Source organism: Staurois parvus, unplaced genomic scaffold (assembly GCF_062004578.1).
Source record: "Staurois parvus isolate SC_StPar_1 unplaced genomic scaffold, SC_StPar_1.0 ptg000401l, whole genome shotgun sequence".
Classification (NCBI taxonomy): domain Eukaryota; kingdom Metazoa; phylum Chordata; class Amphibia; order Anura; family Ranidae; genus Staurois; species Staurois parvus.
The window spans coordinates 5,595,001-5,616,950 of NW_028318197.1; positions in this window are offsets into that span (position 1 = coordinate 5,595,001).

Here is a 21,950-nt window from a genome sequence, read left to right on the forward strand (position 1 = left end):
TGAGTCGCAGAACAAGAACAAATATGCATTATGTTAACTCCTGATCTGCATAGCTATATTGGTTCATCAAATATTGAAGCCAGTGTTTCAGCAGGGAAACTAACATTTCAGGAGCGGTCTGCAGCTCAAGTCTAAGTATTTCTTGCAGGCTAACGCTGGCCATACACTATACAATTTTCTGCCCAATTTCCTATAGATTTACCTTCAAATATGTCATGCAGGAGCCTGCCTAATTGGATAGAATTTAAAGTGTTGCTAGTTTTGACCTATTATATGGTTTTTGGTAAATCTAAACCAAAAATCTCAAGAAAATTGTATAATGTATAGCCAGCCTAAGTTCAATAAAATAAAACCTACTATTCATAGTAGCTGGAGGGAACATTTTGTTCATTCAGGTGCCAGGTAGTACCAGGGTACAGGTATTTGGACCAGAAATAAATGTCCTCAACCACATGCAGACTCCGTATAAGTCTATAACGTTTTTGCCCAGCCATGTCCCTCCAACTGCAGTAACAAGTCCCACTTGATTTATAAAATTCCTCCAGTATATCATCTTGTTAACTATGCAGAGGAGCAGTGTTGTCCCCCTAGAGCTAGGAGTGTCATTCAGGACAATGAACAACCAATATTGCCCTGTATTTAACAATTGTGCCATTACAGAGCAATGACTCATGTCCTTTGCAGCTATCAGAAAATGTACGCAAGGGAATTCAGGTGCTTCAGGCCTTTGGCTGTGTGATAATTTCAACAAATATGCTCTTCAGCCTTCCGTTCGCCTGCAATACTTTGGTTTGGGCCTGGACACATCCCAAGTAAATGTCTATCTCCCAGAAAGAAAAAATTTCTTTCTCTAAGAGCGCATGCTTGAGAATCCAAGAGACATCCAACTGAATTAGAGAGGTGTATTTCATTGGGATCTCAACTTTTCTCATCCTTACAGAAACTACCTTTTGAACCTGTCAAGGATATCCCCCTAGAAGATCTCTCATGCAAAATAGCCTTTTTGGTTGCCATCAGGTCTGCCAGATGTGTTTTCTGAACTGGCAGCCCTTTCTTGTAAAGAGCCTTTCCACATATTTGACAATGTTTCATGCCAAAGGCCATCCTTTCCCCCAAATGTGGTTTCAGCATTTCAACTCCATGCATGCATTGACCTCCAATCTATATGCCGTTCTTTTAAGGATCTCTCATTGCAGGGATTGCAAGCGATTAAAGTATACTTCAAAGCTGCTCTGATCAGGTGGACAGAATCTATTTGTTCTGTCCTTAGGACCTTGCAAGGGAGATCTTGCTTTAAAGTCGTGTTTTCAAGACCCTGAAGAGAAGACCGGAAATGGCAAAGGCCTGTGAGGTTTTTGTTTGTTTTTTTTTAAATTTTTTGATTGTGTCCTTTTGGGGAGATCTTTCTTTACTTCCTGTTATGTCTACAGGACATGAAGTAAAGTGAAATCCCCAGGTAGCCAGTTTTCTTTCCCTTTGACTCTGTTTAAGGGACAAAGGATCTGTGTTCAGTCTCCTACAGGTGGTGGAAACTGGCAAACAAAAAATGTTGGACAGCCAAGTATAACCCTTCTAACTCCCATCATGCATGTTTTTTTCTTTGCTAGCGTCCTTGGATGGACCCACTGTAGATCCAGCAATATCTTGCCTCAAGAAAACACTGAACCTCTTGAAGATGCCCCAGGATTTAATAATTTTATTGACAATTAGAAGCGCTTTCCAAATCCTTTTTTTCGCTAACCGATCCTGTAATGCAATCTAACATTGTGATGATGTCAGTCTACCAAACTTTGTTCAATTGACCTTAACTTTCGTCTCAGAATCCAGCTGTTGTTCACAAAGTTTCTTTTAGCTTTGGAACTTAAACAGGCCATACATTAAGCAGTTTTCTTTCCTGCAAAGAAAATTGCTGTATTTCCCCCATCAACACTGACCACAGAGCTTTTGTATTCTGACAGGTTTTCCAGCTGTCAGAATACGATGATCAGTGTTGACTGCTATAGCTGCTAGCAGTGATCCAACCAGAAAAAAAAAAAAACCTGATAGGCTTGTTGTACTGAAGATGATCAATGAATTGACTTCAGTACAAGCAGCCTGTCAACACGTATATAAATTTGTTCTCTTCCAAACCAGAAACCCAATACAAACACAAACCTTGAACCTGAAAGGTTCAGCCCAAGCTGGGAGACAAGTACTGTTCTATATGAAAGGGTACTGATAGTTTTTTTCTAAAGTCGGCGACCGTGTGTCAGTATTCAAAAAGATGTAGTGTCGTGGGGCAACAAATTGGAGTTTCACACTCTTCCTCTGCCCCCATTTTATGTTGCCCAATCTACCTCCATGCTACAATTGCAGATCTGTTGACTCAAGATGTTCTAGCTGTTGTACCCACAGCAGAACAGTTTCAGGGGTTTTGCAGCAACCTTTTCACTGTTCCAAAACTAATGGAAGTATTTGCCCCGTCTTCGTGTGAATTCCATGGAATCCTCCAGGACTATCATTGCATCAGGAAAACTATCTAGCTTCATGGAAATCAAGGATTCTTAAGCCTTGTACACACTATTTTTTTTTTTTTTATCCTACTGGGCTGAACGAACAAAAAAAAAAAAAAACACAAAACCGATTGCTGTACTAACACAAGCAGTGACAGTACATTAATCTTCCCTGTTGTGATATTGTGTTGTTACAGGGGGCCTGCCCATTGGTTGAGAGTGCTGATCGGAACCCAATCGGTAGACCTTTGTCGATCATGCCCCTTCGACAGAAGTCGTACTGCCTGCCATACACTCTGGCTGTTCTCTGTTGAACTGGTCAATACAGCCTAATATTCGGCCCGTGTGTACTTAGCTTTACGTGCGTGTCCCAATTTTTCAGCCACATCAATGCTACCTTCACTGTAGGTGCTCAACACTCAGCACCTGACTCACAACCATTTGGATGCTCCAGACCTTGCAAAAGACATCCTGTCATCATGGAACAAATCGATTCAGTCCCTGAACAAACTGATTTGCCTGACACCGAAAACCAGGTTGTCTTTGTGGCTCAGGAATCCAGTTCTGGAGTTGAGGTAATCCTTCCTCCCACTGCTTTGGAAAGTCCTAACAATGGATGCCAGCTGACAGTTGGTGGAGAGGTCCTAGACACCATGTTGGTGCAGAGAAATCCCATCTTCCAAACAGCATTTTGGAACATCAAGTGTTTTGCTTGTCACTGCAATGTTGGACACCTCAGCTGAAAGGTCACCTAATCTATAGCCAGTCTGTCAATGCCATGGCAGTTACATACAAAAATCATTAGGAATGGACTAACTGCTAGTTTGCTGTGGCAAGAGATGTGGAATGGATCCTAACTTGGACAGAACTTCATGCTCCAGCCATGCCCACCATTCATGTCACAGATGTGGACAATGAGCAAGCAGACTATCTTGGCTGGCAAGTCCTGGTTTTGGGGGAATGTTTACTACACCCCACGATTTCTCAGGATCTCTGTCCCAGGTAGGAGGTGCCAGATGTGGACCTCTTTTCCTCCAGTTCAACAACAAACTTTACAGATCTGTTTCCAGAAGCTTTTTCTGGTAAAAGCAGTGGATGCTATGGTGGCTTCATGGGATAAATGTAGCCTAATTTATGCTTTTCTTCCTCTAAAACTACTTTCCCAACTGCTTTTCAATTTCCAACTGGAGGGAATTTCATTAATACTCATAACACTGAACTGGCCTAGGTGGATGTGGTACTCTGATCTGATGAAACTTCTATCAGACACTCTGGCTTGTTTTGGCGATTCCCACACTGTAAAAGCTAGAAAGTCAACATCCTATAAAGTCTTCCATCACACTTGAAATGCATATTTTGCCTGGTGTTATGCAAGGAAATATTTCAATCAATTGTCATTGATGGACAGTATTTTTTTTCTTTTGCTGACCAGCTGCTAGATGTGCTGGGGGAAAAAAACATGTTTATTCTGTGCAAAGTCCTTCCATGAAAACCTCACTGTAAAGGCTGGTTATAAATTGGAGAGGTTGCCATTTTTGTTTAGCTTGCTGGAATTGGCGCAAAGACACTTTGGACAGCTGCCATTGTGCTGGGCTTTTGATGTGTCCTTGCATCTTTAAGAAGGAATGGGCTCCCTCCAGGCATATTTACCCACAAGTTATCCATTGCTATAGTATGTATGCTCCAACATGGAGGGTCATATACAATAAACTTAGGTCCACACTATACATAAAGGCCCTCAGGAGCCAGTGAGGCTTCTACATATACTGTATTTGCAAATGTGCACCTAAAACCTCTGTTTTTAACATACATTTTTTAGATGGTGCAATTTTCTTTCCCTTTTCCTAGCTTGCTGTCAAGTCTGCTTAGAAAAATAGTTTTGTTTGTTCTGTCAAAAGTCCTTCCTTGTGCATCTACTCTAAAAGCTAGTTGGGGCAATTTTTGTTTGGCAGGCAAGGAAATATCACCACAGGAAATACTTTGAGGGACAAGCCCTGACCTTTCTACAATTGAATCAAGGTCATCATTTGGCCCTGAGTGCTATAGAGGGAGAAATCTTTACCCTTGCAATTTAATTTCAAAGGCTGCTTGCCTCCCAATGATTGATTTTGACCTGTGTTCTCCAACTGCAGCCTGCGGGCCACATGGGTCCTTTTCTTGTCTTTATCCAGCCTTTAGGGCAATATTCCTCCTACTGACACTGACTATTGTTATGGGGCACTACTACTTTCAATGACACCAAAGATGGAGAACTATTTATCCCACTGACACCATCGATGGAGCACTATTTCTTCCACTGACACCATTGATGGGGCACTATCCCTTTCACTAGCACCATAGATTGAGCACTATTCCTCCCACTGACACTAATGATGGGGATTGTTTCTCCCACTAATACAAATGATAGGGCACTGTTCCTCCCACTCATATCGATTATGGGGCACTATTCCTCATGCTGATACCAATGACGGGGCACTATTCCTCCCACTGATACCATCAATAGAGATTATTCTTCCTACTAATACCAATACCTCCTACTGCCCACAGGCGTTATGTAATTATTTTACATCCGCTGATCACCAAGTCTTGAGGCACTTTCTACTCCCACAGGCAACAATCCAGCCTCCTAAAGTCTAAAGGACAGTAAACTAGCCCGTTTTGTTTAGAAAGTTTGAGAAATTCAGACTTTTGAACAGGATGTCTTTCACATGGCTCCTCTTGTAAAACATCATGCGACTACGTGGGCTTTAAGCTCAGTTCTGTTGGTACTCCGAAAATCACATTTTGAACGGATCATGGATAATGAGTTATTAACTCTCACTCACAAGGCAGTTTTTCCCTGTTGCCATCACCTCTTCAAGGCTTGTGGCTGAGCTACCGGCCTTGTCCTATAAGAATCCTTTTTGGTCCTTTACATGGATAAGGTGGTGCTGCGATCTACAGGCTCCTCCCTCTTTAAAGAATAAATTCACTTACAAAATAGGTAAAAAAATGTGTAGTTACTTTTTTTTTTTTTGTAAGAACCTGGAAAGCATTGCACCAGCAATCAGCAGATTGCTGTAGCCATGCGGGATTCTTGCAGACTGTCAGTGTAATCTGTTTGCCTGTACACTGTTCACTCTGACAGGAAGAATCAATGAACTACCTAGAGTGGTCAACAGCACTGTGGAGTTCATTGAGAACTAGAAGCCCACACCCTCAAAACAATGGGTGGAACATGTTCCCAAAGGTGAACTTATCCTTCAAGGTGGTCTTGGCTTGTCACCTCATCCTGGACATTGTTCTTCCATCTATCTGCCTGGCTCCAGCATATCCCCGGGATATTTCCTGTCACTGTCTGGATGTAGTTCGTGCTGTGATGGCTTACCTCCTTACCTCTCAGCTACATCTAAGCTAAGGGGCAACTAGCTGGAAAAAGTGTACAAAGTTGGAAACTGATACCTTAGAAGGAAAGGAAGGTAGGGAGACATCCCTATGATATCCCCACGCTTGGCCAGATCTCACCAGGAGCCAGAGAGCCTACCTTAAAGGATAAGTTCACCTTTCGTAACATGTTACACCCATATTCAGGGTGTAACATGTTACATTCAGACCCTCTTTGACAGCTAGCAGGGGATCTTCTCCCCCCCCCCCCCCTCGCTAGCTGTCAAATTTGTAAAAAACGTGGCCATGCGTGTGAATGAGGTACTACAAGTCCCGACAGCCTTAGCGGCTTTCAGCTTGTAGTCCTCAATGAACTACCATGGCGCTGGGAATGGGATTGTGTCAGATTTGGCTTTTTGTTTGTCCACTTTTTTGTGTCATGCCAATACAAACAAAATAAATGACCATGAGAATGCCTAAACATTTGCAATTGCAACAGTTTTCTGGGTGAAGTGGTGCATTATCTACAAGAAATTCAGAGGTGCCAGTATTTTTGGGCATGACTGTATAACTAAGCAATTTCAACGATACATTTAACAGAACAATTGGTCAAAGAGAAGTTTATTATTAGGATTTACATAACTTTAACAAACCATAAAGTTATATTATGTGAAGGCACTACTAATGTGGTCATAGCTCTGTTAGACTTGACCACGGCCATACACAGCGGTGTGTTTAGGTTTTGTGCTGCCCTAGGCAACAAAAAAAAATCTGCCCACCCCCCCCCTTCCCGGAGTCACTCCCTCAGCTCCCCTCACTCCATCTTCCACCCTTTGCCCAGCCCCAGTGACCCTTGGAGCCTCTTCATATACAGCACCATCTTCTCCTGGTCACCAGCTTGACGTCACCACACAGGAACCACCGGCTGAAGGCAGAACACAGGGTGCGCAGGACAGCCAGGGTCCCTTCTTCCAAGGGGCAGCTGTGCCCCCTGAAAAATGGCACCCAAGACACGTGCCTTGTGTGCCTCGCGGTAAATATGCCCCTGGCTGTACAGCATGCATATCCTGTTTAATCATTTTCTCCAAACCTGGTGCCACTTACAGCTGTCCATTGTGATGAATTAAAAGATGTGGATGTGTGCGGTTATGCACTGGAGGCTGTGCAAAATACGTACACGCCCATAGACGTATGCTTTGATTGCAGGTAGTGTGCATTCAGAGCATACATCTGTGGGGGTGATTTATATAACCATCAGCAGCAGGTCGTAGGAAAGTGATTACACAGGCTCCACACCGTATGGCCCCTGTATGGCTGTGTGCCCATGGCTTACACTGCTCCATCAAAAAAAGTCTTAAAAACTCCTATGCCTTTTTTGCTGTGTTTCTGGTGTGCTTTTTGGGTACATATTACCCAAAATGCACCTGTGAAACTCAGACATGTGACTCAAAAAATGCACCAAATACACAACGCAGATGCATTTTGGAGGGTATTGTTTACGCTTTTTCTGTTCATTTCAATCGGGATGTTCATTTTTGGGTGGTTTTGAAAACCACACTATAAATATGCAGAATACAGGACTTTTCAAAATGTACCACACCCACAGCACAGTGGTGTGAAAAGGCCCACTTTAAAAATGCAGCAAAAATGCATCTGTGTGAAAGCAGCCTTAAAGTACCTGTGTCTGTACAGTAAGTAAAATATTGAGCAGTAATGCAACGCTGATGTGCAGGTTTGGCTCTGTTAGCTGTCAGTTTAGGTAAATGGAGGTAGCAAAATTACAGCTTGTTACAGTGGGGATCGAAAGTTTGGGCACCCCAGCTAAAAATTTGTATTAATGTGCATAAAGAAGCCAAGGAAAGATGGAAAAATCTCCAAAAGGCATCAAATTACAGATTAGACATTCTTATAATATGTCAACAAAAGTTAGATTTTATTTCCATCATTTACACTTTCAAAATAACAGAAAACAAAAAAATGGCGTCTGCAAAAGTTTGGGCACCCTGCAGAATTTATAGCATGCACTGCCCCCTTTGCCAAGCTGAGACCTGCCAGTGTCATGGATTGTTCTCAATCATCGTCTGGGAAGACCAGGTGATGTCAATCTCAAAGGTTTTAAATGCCCAGACTCACCTGACCTTGCCCCAACAATCAGCACCATGGGTTCTTCTAAGCAGTTGTCTAGAAAACTGAAACTGAAAATAGTTGACGCTCACAAAGCTGGAGAAGGCTATAAGAAGATCGCAAAGCGTTTTCAGATGTCAATATCCTCTGTTCGGAATGTAATTAAGAAATGGCAGTCATCAGGAACAGTGGAAGTTAAAGCAAGATCTGAAAGACCAAGAAAAATATCAGACAGAACAGCTCGCAGGATTGTGAGAAAAACAATTCAAAACCCATGTTTGACTGCACAATCCCTCCAGAAAGATCTGGTAGACACTGGAGTTGTGGTACACTATTCCTTTATAAAGAGATACTTGTACAAATATGGTCTTCATGGAAGAGTCATCAGAAGAAAACCTCTTCTACGTCCTCACCACAAAAATCATCGTTTGAACTTTGCAAATGAACATATAGACAAGCCTGATGCATTTTGGAAACAAGTTCTGTGGACCGATGAGGTTAAAATTGAACTTTTTGGCCGGAATGAGCAAAGGTACGTTTGGAGAAGAAGGGGCACAGAATTTAATGAAAAGAACCTCTGTCCAACTGTTAAGCATGGGGTTGGATCAATCATGCTTTGGGGTTGTGTTGCAGCCAGTGGCACAGGGAACATCTCACGAGTAGAAGGAAAAATGGATTCAATAAAATTTCAGCAAATTTTGGATGGTAACTTGATGCCATCTGTGAAAAAGCTGAAGTTAAAGAGAGGATGGCTTCTACAAATGGATAATGATCCTAAACACACCTCCAAATCCATGGGGGATTACATCAAAAGCCATAAACTGAAGGTTTTGCCATGGCCTTCACAATCTCCTGACCTCAACATAATTGAAAATCTATGGATAGACCTTAAAAGAGCAGTGCGTGACAGACAGCCCAGAAATCTCAAAGAACTGGAAGACTTTTGTAAGGAAGAATGGGCAAAGATACCTCAAACAAGAATTGAAAGACTCTTGGCTGGCTACAAAAAAGCGTTTACAAGCTGTGATACTTGCCAAAGGGGGCAGTACAAGATATTAACTCTGCAGGGTGCCCAAACTTTTGCAGATGCCATTTTTTTGTTTTCTGTTATTTTGAAAGTGTAAATGATGGAAATAAAATCTAACTTTTGTTGACATATTATAAGAATGCCTAATCTGTAATTTGATGCCTTTTGGAGATTTTTCCATCTTTCCTTGGCTTCTTTATGCACATTAATACAAGTTTTTAGCTGGGGTGCCCAAACTTTCGATCCCCACTGTACATATTTAAGTAATTACTTCATAGGAAGATAGCTATGAGTGTGAATATAATTCACCCATCTATACCACATAAAGTGATTCTATAAAGTGACACTTTAAAGTGACTCTGTTGCTAAAACAAAATTAAAAAGTTGTCCCCTGCAAAGATGATAAATTAATACTTACCTATCCCACCCCCCACATTGCTAATCTGCTGTATTTAAGAAAAATTGTCTAAACAATCTGTATAATCCAACACTTTAGGGAAGGGGTGCTCAGTCTGTGGCCCTTGGAGCCCTCTGATGCAGCCATCCATCTCAAACCAGGGAAACAGTTGCCCAAAGTCGGCAATCGAGATCTGGGCTTGCCGACCTGCCATCCCAGAGCATCAGAGTGCATTGAGCCAGTGCCGGCAGCAGAGAAAGAAGGCCACAGAAAGAGCACAAGCCAATGTTTCTTCTGTGGTGTTGGCTCCTTTTCCAGGAAGAGTTCTACCAAGTGCACTTCTCCTGGGACTTTTTCCAGCAGCTTGGAGAGCAAAGCCAGCAGAAGCTGGAAGAGGAAAACAGGTCAGTGTATTAAACATCACATACACTGGGGCAGCCTGGCTAGTACTAGGGTCATTGGTTTGAATCCCAACCATGGCACCACCTGCCTGGAGATTGCATGTTCTCCCTGTGTCTCTGTGGGCTTCCTCTGGGTACTCCAGTTTCCCCCCACACTCCAAAGACATGCTGGTAGGTGACTTGGCTCCTGTCTAAATTGGCCCTAGTATGTGTATGTATGAATGTGAGTTAGGGACCGTAGATTGTACACCTCTTGAGGGTTAGGGACTGATGTGAATGTACAATATATATGTGAAGCGCTGTGTAAATTGACAGCGCTATAGAAGTACCTGTAATACTAATAAAAATAATAATACACTGTGCATCTGCAATGGGCATATTAGCACCTATAAAAAGGTTAACAACTATAAGGCTGCTTTCACACTGATCTGCGGCTGCAGCGCAGCGCACCTGCGGGTTAGCTGCACTGAGCCACAGGCTTCTATTATTGTATATTCTGTTGTTTTTGGTTTGCTTTCAGAAAATGCACACACCAGCATAAAAGAAGGTTACTTTAAAGCACAGCTAAACTGCAGGAAAGCCCCAGGTGCACTGCGCTGCACCTGAGGTGCGGGTAAACCACAGCAGATCAGTGTGAAAGCAGCCTTATAGGGAGCACAGGATAGTAAGGTTTCCTTTACATTTGTGGTGTGGGGGGTGGTAAATCCCCATAGTTGAAGCATGTTTTTACCAATCCCCCCTAACCACTGGTGTAGATGACCCCACATCCTGCTCCAGGGGGCCCATGTGGCCTCCCTGTCACATTCTGTTTAACACAGGACAGGCGGCGGGGCAGCACATACCGATCCTCTCCATTTTCCTCCTGCTACCGCTGAAAGCCAGCTTCTCATCCTCTGACTGCCACCAGAATTCAGAGGCTGCAGGAGGAAAATGTTGCTTATGCTATTTAAAATAAAAAATGTAAAGCTCTGAATCATTTCATTTCATTGTGGCCAGTGACCAGTTACCAAATCACTTAAGTGGCCATCGCTCTTCAAAAGGTTGAGCACCCCTGCTTTAGGGAATGTCAATTTTATTGTCCCCTGCTGCACTCCGTAGTTCGATTCGCAGGCGGGCAGGAGAGGTAAGAATTAACGATTTATTTTGCAGGAGACACTGTTTTTACATTTTCATTTTATCAAAAAAGTTGCTTTCAATAGCTCCTGCTTTAATAATCTGACATTTTTACATATTCAATAATGAATGATTTCTGAAAAACTAGTTTAGGTAAATTATTTTCTTGTAATTTAGGAAAATTTCTGTAATTTAGGTAAATTTTCTGGAGCTAGAAGTGATATATTATACATTTTACACTACATTCCATATAACAGATGGTTTTATTTACAAGTGTCTTTGTACAGAAAGGTAATAGGTTTTGTAGTACCCATATGATACCAAGAATTCAGTGCATTACATGCAGTATTTTGCCTGCCTTTGTCCATACTTGTATCTGTGCCAAATATAGCTCCATATACATACACTATTTACCTACACAATTTGCTCTGTGTGAATGAATGAACAAACTAATCCACAAACAGGAATCCTTTTAATTTTAATACTGAAGGGGCACTGCTGTTTTGCAATGGAGAATTAAACCATACTTTCAGGCTTTGCCTGCTTGCCGTGAACATTAGGATGATTTGTAAAGCTTTCGTAGAGCTGATTCACACACTTGCAGTGCGGATTGAAGCTCAGGTTTCACAGCTAATTGATATAGTAGTTGTGGTTTAGAATTGGTTCTCATAGAAGTCAATAGCCTGTAATTCGCACCTGATCCGGACTGTACTGCTCAGAAATCGTACAGGACTCTTTTTCAAACCGAACTGAATCCGCACCGCCAGTGCACCAGACATATGTGAACAGGCACAATAGGAAACAATGTTTTTTCACGTCATGCGAATTGCATGCGGTTCAAACCACATCCAATCCGCATATACTATATGTGAACCAGCACTCTAAGTGTATGTAAACACTAACAATAAATTTCTGTTATTTGCTCTGTAAGTTATACCACTGGAAGCATTTTGTTATATCTACCCAACAAGTGCAACCCCCCCCCCCAAAAAAAAAAATAGCTATTCAGCCAATAAGAAATATTGTGATTTATTTACCTTTTTTACAACTTCCTGTACTCTCTGCCTCTCGACTGTTGTCAGACAGCATTGTTCCTTGCTATCTCTGTGGACTACAAAACTCCTCTCTCTGTTATGGAGAAGATGAGGAGGTATCATGTAGTCCAAAAGGCATGTTATGTAGTCCTAACACACTCTCTGTCCTAAGGTGTTCAACGAGGCTCATTACGGTTGTCTCCCTAGGACAAAAAGTGAGTTAAGTCAGGATTGCCAAGTTAAAATAAAGGATAAAAAGTGTGAAAAAAGAAAACTAGTGAAGCTACCATATCTGAGGACCAGTAAGCTGCGATGCTATCAATTTTTGTTCCTGGGTTTAGATACCTTTTAAGGTAGATGTAAGCCCATTCACTAAAATCTCATACAGACTTTAACATGTTATTAAGTTGAAATGCTAATTTCAATATTTAATTAAAGGATAGGTCCCCCTTTAGGAACATGTTACATGTTCTACCCTTTTTAGGGTAGAACATGCAACATGTTACCATTGCTGTAGCCGGTCCCCGACCTGCTGCCTCTAGTGACAGCAAGTTGGAGATCTTCTGCCTGAACTCGCTTTCACAATTTGAAAAAAAATATGGCTGTGCTGGGCTCCATCCACCCAGACGCATCATTCATTCACAGAGGTCTGTAAATGGGAGAACTACAAGCACCAACAGCCTTTGTAGCTGTTGGCTTGTCGTTCTCAATGAACTACAAGGCGTTGTTGAGAGCTCTAGGTAGTTCATTGTTTCTTCCTGTCAGTGTGTAACTGCCTGCTCATATGAGGTACGAGCACACAGATTACACAGACAGTCTGCAGGAGACATACATTGCACTCACTATCTGCTGATTGTGGGTGCAATGCTTTGCAGGTTCCCAGTAAAAAAAAATAATTAAATGCACATTTTTTTTTTACCTGAAAAAAGATGTGCAATCATAATTTTTTTTGAAAAAGGTGAACTTTGATAATGCCCTGGAGGAGGGGTGAAACGCGTCAACACAATTTCCGGTCATTCCTCACTACGTCCTGACGTCACGTCCGGTGAGTGGAACGCACGCAGAACACTGCTTTCCAGGCCCATCTTCACTGTTTTTTCCATGAGAGCTGCCAATTCATTACTCTGTGGAAATCTTCAGTGGCAGAGATTATTATGATGGTCATATTCAATTGACTATAGACGTTTTCTGTGTTTTTAACATGTGAGTGCAATTGATGCAGTTTTTTAGGAAATAAATTGCTTTTGACAATAATACACTATTAGTTTTTTTCTTTTCTATATTGAGCAAATTGTGTGGGAAATCCTTCTATTGGATCATCTTTCTGAATGGTGGCAGTCCCTATTGGCAGGATATTCAATATCTAAAAAGCGTTTTTTGACTCTTAAGCTTTTGAGAGTCCATTACATTTGGTGAGTGCAATATATGTTGATTATCACAGATGGTGTCAATACACTGAAGTTTCTTTTGCACGTGACACATCACTATTTCTTTGGAGCACATTGGATGTGGAATATTTAAAAATTGTTTGGATTGGGACTTTTTTTATTGTTTTGATTTGGACATTATTATCATTTATGTTTATTTATTTATATCTATATAATTTTTTGCGCTGTGTTCTTCTTTTTACAAAGGTGAACTTATACTTTAAAACAATACCTGCTGATCCTGCCTTGTTCAGGAACTCCCTGTTATAGGGTGACAACTGTCACCAACTGTACTAGACTTGACTCTAGACTTGTAGAGACTACAAGTGGCATGCCAACACACACTGCACAGGCGTGGTTCAATGTTGTCACTATCAAGAAGCTGGTCAAGAGCACTGATTGGCATCTGAGCAGGAGAAGATGCATAAAGATCGGAAATGGTTGAATTAGGCTGCAGCAGATAAGCAGCACTGAGACAAAATAAAAGATGAGAAAATGTGAAAACAAGTATTTTTTTAAAAAAGGCAATTGTTTTTGGTATATACTGCTTTAGCGAACTAAATATCATCCATTTAGGGTGTATATTTACTTTGAATGTATATTATACAGGGCGTGCTTGTTAGAGCCAAACCTCTGTAGCTGTAGGATAAAGGTACCCCATTCACCTCCTACATCTGACTCTGCTCTCCAAGCCTCATTTTGATAAACAGACACATCCTAGGTTTTACTTCCTGATCCTATAGATCAGTGGTTCTCAACCTTCCTAATGCCGCGACCCTTTAATACAGTTCCTCATGTTGTGGTGACCCCCAACCATAAAATTATTTTCGTTGCTACTTCATAACTGTAATTTTGCAGTGGGAGGAGTAGTGCCACATCATTGGTGTCAGTGAGAGGAGTAGTGTCCCATCGTTGGTATCAGTGGGAGGAATAGTGCCCCATCATTAGTGTCAGTGTGGGAGGAATAGTGCCCCATCATTGGTGTCAGTGGGAGGGGGGGAATAGTGCCCCATCATTGATACTAGTGTGGGGGGGAATTGTGCCCCATCATTGGTGTCAGTGGGGGGGATAGTGCCCCATCGTTGGTGTCAGTGGGGGGAGGAACAGTGCCCCATCGTTGGTGTCAGTGGGGGGAGGAATAGTTCCCCATCGTTGGTGTCAGTGGGGGGGGGGGAAATAGTGCTCCATCATTAGTGTCAGTGGGAGGAATAGTGCCCCATCATTGGTATTAATGACACCAATGATGGGGCACTATTCCTCCCACTGACACCAATGATACTTACCTTGCTGACTCCTGCTCCAGCCTGGGCTCGCTCCCTCCCTCTCCCGTCTACAGCCAGCATACCTGGCTGCAGCAGCACCATCTGCATGCTACAGACGCTTACCTGTCAGCTGTCTTCCTTCTCCGGCCGCTCCCTCGTTGATCTTCTTTGCTCTTCGCGCTGCTGCTCGGCTCCTCCTCTCCAAGCTCCACCTCCTCGCCGGTGATTGGCCGCCTGTGTGCCTCTCCTGAGCTACAGTTCTGGCAGCCAATCACTGGCGAGGAGGCGGAGCTGTTGAGTGATCCCGGGGATGTGGCCAGATGACAGGGACGGCATGTCATCCCGCGCACACATCGCGGTCCAGGGAAATGTGGACGTATCTGCATGTGGGCGGACCCGCCTGGAGACTGATAGAGGAGCGGTGTCTCGGTTCCTAAGACCATCGGAAATATGTGTTTTCCGATGGTCTTAGGAGACTCATGTGAAAGGGTTGTTTGACCCCCAAAGGGGTCGCGACCCACAGGTTGAGAACCGCTGCTATAGACAGAGTTTGCTGCTAGATGGCTGAAATCTCACCTGGATCCTATTACACCACATGATGAGTCTTTTTAACTATTTATCTTGTAAGTGCAATTTATCTATTGTTTACTAATAAATTGCCTATACTGCACTTAGAGGTACCGTCCTCTCTTTTTCATATTTACTTTGAATGACTGACCAAAATGTCCAAACCCTTAAAGTTATCTAAAGATAATTTTTTAGACTATAGAATGTTTAAAACCCTGGTCAGTTTTTTTTATTTTGCTGTCCCTGACCTTCCTTTAGGATGATTTTTCTTTTCTATACTCTCTTCAAAGTAAGAGTTCGTCTGCTCCTAGACAGCTGTCCTCAGACCTTTAGTCTCCAATGATTTGGAATTAGATACATCTTAATTGGGTGAAACCTTAAACTTCCATGTATTTGAACTGCTAACTTGACTATTAGCAAGAAAGTTCCACTTTAAGGTGTTAAGACTATTTACCAGCTGATATTTCAATTTTATGTAGGCATCAGCTGAGTGAACTATCCACCATAATTTTATGTTTGGATATTCTATCATTTTCCTTCAACTTACACTGCATGATTTAGCAGAGTTTCATTAGATATAACAAGAAGCCATTAAGTTGGACAACCCAACACAGCCCACCCATAACAATATACGATATCAGTTTGGGTGTCAACATCAAAAACACATCAATATCTGAGTTAAATCTGAACTCCGGGCTGGTGTAAAATGTAATCATGCAGTAGGCTACCTAATCCTAGCACTGCATGGGTTAAATGCTCATTTCTTCTAGGGAGTGATGAATAAGAACAAATACTTAGCTACTTGCATATTCTTCACTCCCCCAGCACCTGGTGCTCTTGTTGGCTCTTTGACACTCTTGGGATGTAGGCTGGACTTCACAGCCCTCATGTACAATGCAGGACCATTGGTGATGTCACAGAGCCTGCCACCGGAGAAGCGGGTTCAGGGGATGGTCCTACAGCACCAAGGAAGCTTGTGGGAGTGAGGAATAAGATAAGTATTTATTCTTATTCAAATTCCCAGAGACAAAGTGAGCATTTAACCCAAGTGGTGCGAGGTGGGTGGGGGTCCTACTGCATGGTTACATTTTACAGCAGCCTGGAGTTGGGCTTTAAAGATACAGAGCAGAACAAAACATTCTGTTTTTTAAATCCCTTTTTAAAATGAATTTGTGCCCATGCAAGGTAAAGCAACAGGATCACTTTAATGCAAATTTCTACAGATACATACAGGTGAAATTCAAAAAATTTGAATATCGTGCAAAAGTTATTTTATTTCAGTAATGCAACTTAAAAGGTGAAACTAATATATGAGATAGGCTCATTACACGCAAAGCAAGATAGTTCAAGCCGTGATTTGTCATAATTGTGATGATTATGGCTTATAGCTCATGAAAACCCCAAATCCACAATCTCAGAAAATTAGAATATTGTGAAAAGGTGCAATATTCTAGGCTCAAAGTGTCCCACTCTAATCAGCTAATTAAGCCATAACACCTGCAAAGGGTTCCTGAGCCTTTAAATGGTCTCTCAGTCTGGTTCAGTAGGAATCACAATCATGGGAAATACTGCTGACCTGACAGTTGTGCACAAAACCATCATTGACACCCTCCATAAGGAGGGAAAGCCTCAAAAGGTAATTGCAAAAGAATTTGGATGTTTCCAAAGTGCTGTATGAAAGCACATTAATAGAAAGTTATGTGGAAGGGAAAAGTGTGGAAGAAAAAGGTGCACAAGCAGCAGGAATGACCGCAGCCTGGAGAGGATTGTCAGGAAAAGGCCATTCAAAAGTGTTGGGGACTTTCACAAGGAGTGGACTGAGGCTGGAGTCAGTGCATCAAGAGCCACCACACACAGACGGATCCTGGACATGGGCTTCAAATGTTATATTCCTCTTGTGAAGCCGCTCCTGAACAACAAACAACGTCAGAAGCGTCTTACCTGGGCTACAGAAAAACAGACCTGGTCTGTTGCTCAGTGGTCCAAAGCAGGGGCGGACTGACCATTTGGAAACTCGGGCACTGCCTGAGGGCCTGGGGTCAGTAGGGGGCCCCATGAAATGCCCCTGGTACCTTTTTCATAGGCTTTTTTGAGTTTGGGCAAGGACACAGGGGCCCCATTATCCCCTATTGCCTGGGGGCCCCATCAGTTGTCAGTCCGCCCCTGGTCCAAAGTCCTCTTTTCTGATGAGAGCAACCTTTGCATCTCATTTGGAAACCAGGGACCCAGAGTATGGAGAAAGAATGGAGATGCACACACTGCAAGATGCTTGAAGTCCAGTGTGAAGTTTCCACACTCTGTGTTGATTTGGGGAGCCATGTCATCTGCTGGTGTTGGTCCACTGTGCTTCATTAAGTCCAGGGTCAACGTAGCTGTCTACCAGGAGATTTTGGAGCACTTCATGCTTTCTTCCGCAGACGAGCTTTATGGGGATGCTGACTTCATTTTACAGCAGGACTTGGTACCTGCCCACACTGCCAAAAGCACCAAAACCTGGTTCAATGGCCGTGGGATTACTGTGCTTGATTGGCCAGCAAACTCGCCTGACCTGAACCCCATAGCGAATCTATGGGGCATTGCCAAGAGAAAGATGAGAGACGTGAGACTGAACAATGCAGAAGAGCTGAAGGCCGCTATTGAAGCATCCTGGTCTTCCATAACACCTCAGCAGTGCCACAGGCTGATAGCTTCCATGCCACGCCACATTGAGGCAGTAATTGCTGCAAAAGGGGCCCAAACCAAGTACTGAGTACATATGCATTCTTATACTTTTCAGAGGTCCGATATTGTTCTATGTACAATCCTTGTTTTATTGATTGCATGTAATATTCTAATTTTCTGAGATTGTGGATTTGGGGTTTTCATGAGCTATAAGCCATAATCATCACAATTATGACAAATCACGGCTTGAACTATCTTGCTTTGCATGTAATGAGTCTATCTCATATATTAGTTTCACCTTTTAAGTTGCATTACTGAAATAAATGAACTTTTGCATGATATTCTAATTTTCGAGTTTCACCTGTATACTCCGCTCGGTAAATGGAAAGACCTGTGTAAGCTACAAGTGGCCAGAGTTGTAGCTTGCACAGTACTCTGCCATGTGACAGTAGTGATTGGCCTACTGCTATCACATGAAGTTAGTCACATGTTTCTCCATACGTAGAAGTGCTTTTTGTGTATTTCTTTTAGCAAACTGGCAGCAAACAGAGTGGCATTGGACTGAAGCATATGCTGCTGAAAATGGAAATAGGAATATTAAGGCCTGAAAGATTTACTTTAAGGTGTGCTTTGTCATTAGATCATTGTTGCCCAGTCCAGTCACATTTGCAAGGTCTATGTGCACAGATGAGCAGACAACCCCAACTGACTAATTTCAAGGATCTCTATTGTCCCTCAAAAGTTAGGCCATGGGGAGTGTTGACTAAGTACATATGTTAGCAATATTTCTCCTCACTTTTTGTTTGGGTTAGAGCAGTTTCACCAAATTAGAAGTTTGGTTAAATCTCCAAGGCAACATTGGTAGAAGTAAAACATTTTCGTAAAATATTTTGCTTTAAGTAATAAAAGGCGAGAACCCCTGTCAGCATTTTATTGGTTCATCTGGCCTCTGAGGTGGTCATACCAATTACCCATCAGAATCCCTCTACGCTTATCAGTTCTGTAGACATCTTGATCAACAGTACCACATCCTGCTAAAAGAGGACCCTCTGAACCCCCAAACTTTGTTTTTTTGTGATATGGGAGACTAAATAAAATTAAATCTGGACTTTATACATTCTGCTTTTGGTGCTTTCCTCCTTGCACACCCAGCATTGTTTCATTTCCTGCCTAATAAAATGTTTTTCACCTAAACAGTAAATGAAAGGAAGTCTCTGTAACAGAGTCTCCAATAACAGTAAAAATCAAAAAGGGGGTCTAATCTCTCCCCTTTCTATCCAAAACTAAAGAAAATAAATAAATAAAATATTTGACTGAACTAATTTTAAATTGCTGTTTTATATGTGTTCTCTAACTGTACAGTATGTGTTTTACAAGCACTTGACAAAGGATTCCCAGAGTACTATGCATTATGTACTCTAGTATGCATCTTTTCAAAAGACTGTGAAGAGTCAGACGTGAAAAGGATTGCCTTTAGGAAAGATGTAATCTGAAATAATCCTACTTTTATATGTGTAAGTAGCTTTGAAGGCCATACATGACGTGATGTTAAGACAGTTTGAGGATACACCAACCAACAGGTGAAGAAAGAGCTCAGGACTCCTTCTGGGGGTAACATGAATGCTTCTGTCCTTTGAAAATGCTTGTTATTGAAGTAAAGTTTTCAGCTTGCAAGAAAATTTCAGGGGAACAAGCACCAATATTTCCCTTTTCTATGTAAAAAAGGGGTAGGGAGATGTTAGCAATGCATGCATATTTCAGTTAATTGGCCAAGTCACATAGCATTGTGCAGCAGGTCCCACAGGTTCAAGACCAGGCAGGTGTCACTGCTTATTGTTTGTTTGGGACAGCTGCCTGTCTATGTGTACCTTTAGGCTAATAGATTATTAATATATAAAATGAAAATAGCAAAATTATCATATTAACTTATTGGAGAGCATAATTCTTATTTATTATGCCATGGACATTTCGCCAGTGTTATCAAACACAAATGTAATGGAAGTCTCAAATAGCAAATTTGGTGCGGAGGACTTTGTTTTAGTATTTAAAGTTATATATTTATATATTTTAATATAGATTATGGAGTTTCAAATTAGTTCTGCTCCAAGGAAGGGCAAAAAAGAAGGCTTTCTCTTTACAGTTGAACCAAAGTAAAAAAAAACATTTCTAAGAGGTTCAGTCTTTGGTCGAAAAAACTTAGTATGTATCCTCTGTCAAAACTATTTTTCTCCTTTTCCCAGCATCTTTGTATGTATACTGTTGATTTCCTGTTAACATCTGTAAGAATAGATGCCAAGGCTGTGTAACATTCAAAGCAGCCAAAGAAGATCATATAGACAAAAGGATATACAGTAGAAATCCATCAAGTTCAATCCTCCAAAAATTAACCTTGGTGGAGAAACGTCATAATAATAAATAAAACACTTAAAATATCACCATGAACACCAAACTAACAGCATATCCAAGTTTGATAAATGTGCCTTTTAAAAGTCCAAATGTCTTAAAAGTTTCTTACATTTTATATGTTACTTTAAATTTAAAAAAAATTTGATTTGTGTTTAGTAGCTTTATTGTTGTCTTAGAAATTGTCAGTGCCAGGACAGAATGTACAGTGAAGGAAATAAGTATTTGATCCACTGCTGATTTTGAATGTTTGCCCACTCACAAAGAAATTATTAGTCTAAAAATCGAATGGTAGGTGTATTGTAACACTGAGAGACAGAATAGCAACATAAAATTCAAAAGAAATGAACATCTAACAAATTATGCACTGATTTGCATGTTCATGAGGGAAATAGGTATTTGATCCCCTATAATTCAGCAGGATTTCTGGCTACCAGGTGTCTTTCATACAGGTAACAAGCTGAGATTAGAAGCAGTCTCTTGTCCACAGGAGCAATCAAACAATCAGATTCCAAACTCTCCACCATGGCAAAGACCAAAGAGCAGTCCAAGGATTTCAGGGCAACTTGGTGAGAAGGTGACAACAGTTGGTGCAATCATTCGCAAATGGAAGAAACACAAAACAACTTTCAGTCTCTCTAGTTCAGGTGCACCATGCAAGATCTCACCTCCTGGAGTGTCAATGATCATGAGAACAGTGAGAAATCATCCCAGAACTACACATGAGGATCTTATCAATGATCTCCAGGCAGCTGGGACCACAGCCACTAAGAAAACAATTGGTAACACGCTACACCGACATGGATTGAAATCCTGCAGTGCCCGAAAGGTCCCTCTGCTCAGGAAAGCACATGTCCAGGCCCGTCTGAAGTTTGCCACTGAACATCTGAATGATGAAGAGGAGGACTGGTTGAAAGTGTTGTGGTCAGAAGAGACCAAAATTGAGCTCTTTGGCATCAACTCAACTCGCTGTGTTTGGAGAAGGAGGAATGCTGCCTATGACCCCAAGAACACCATCCCAACTGTCAAACATCGTGGTGGAAACATTCTGCTTTGGGGCTGTTTTTCTGCTAAGGGGACAGGAAAACTTCACTGCATCAAAGGGACAATAAACGGGGCAAAGTACCATCAAATCTTGGGTGAGAACCTTCTTCCCTCAGCCAGGGCATTGAAAATGGGTTGTGGATTCGTGTTCCAGCATGACAATGACCCAAAACACATGGCCACGGCAACAAAGGAATGGCTCAAGAAGAAGCACATTAAGGTCCTGGAGTGGCCTAGCCAGTCTCCAGACCTTAATCCTATTGAAAATCTGTGGAAGGAGCTGAAAGTTCGAGTTGCCAGATGTCAGCCACCAAACCTTAATGACTTGGAGAGGATCTGCCAAGAGGAGTGGGCCAAAATCCCTCCTGAGATGTGTGCAAACCTGGTGGCCAACTACAGAAAACATCTGACCTCTGTGATTGCCAGCAAGGGATTTGCCACCAAGTACTAAGTCATGTTTTGTGAAGGGGATCAAATACTTATTTCCCTCATGAACATGCAAATCAGTGTATAATTTGTTAGACATGCATTTCTTTAGAATATTTTGTTGCTATTCTATCTCTCAGTGTTACAATACACCTACCATTCGATTTTTACACTGATCATTTCTTTGTGAGTGGGCAAACATTCAAAAT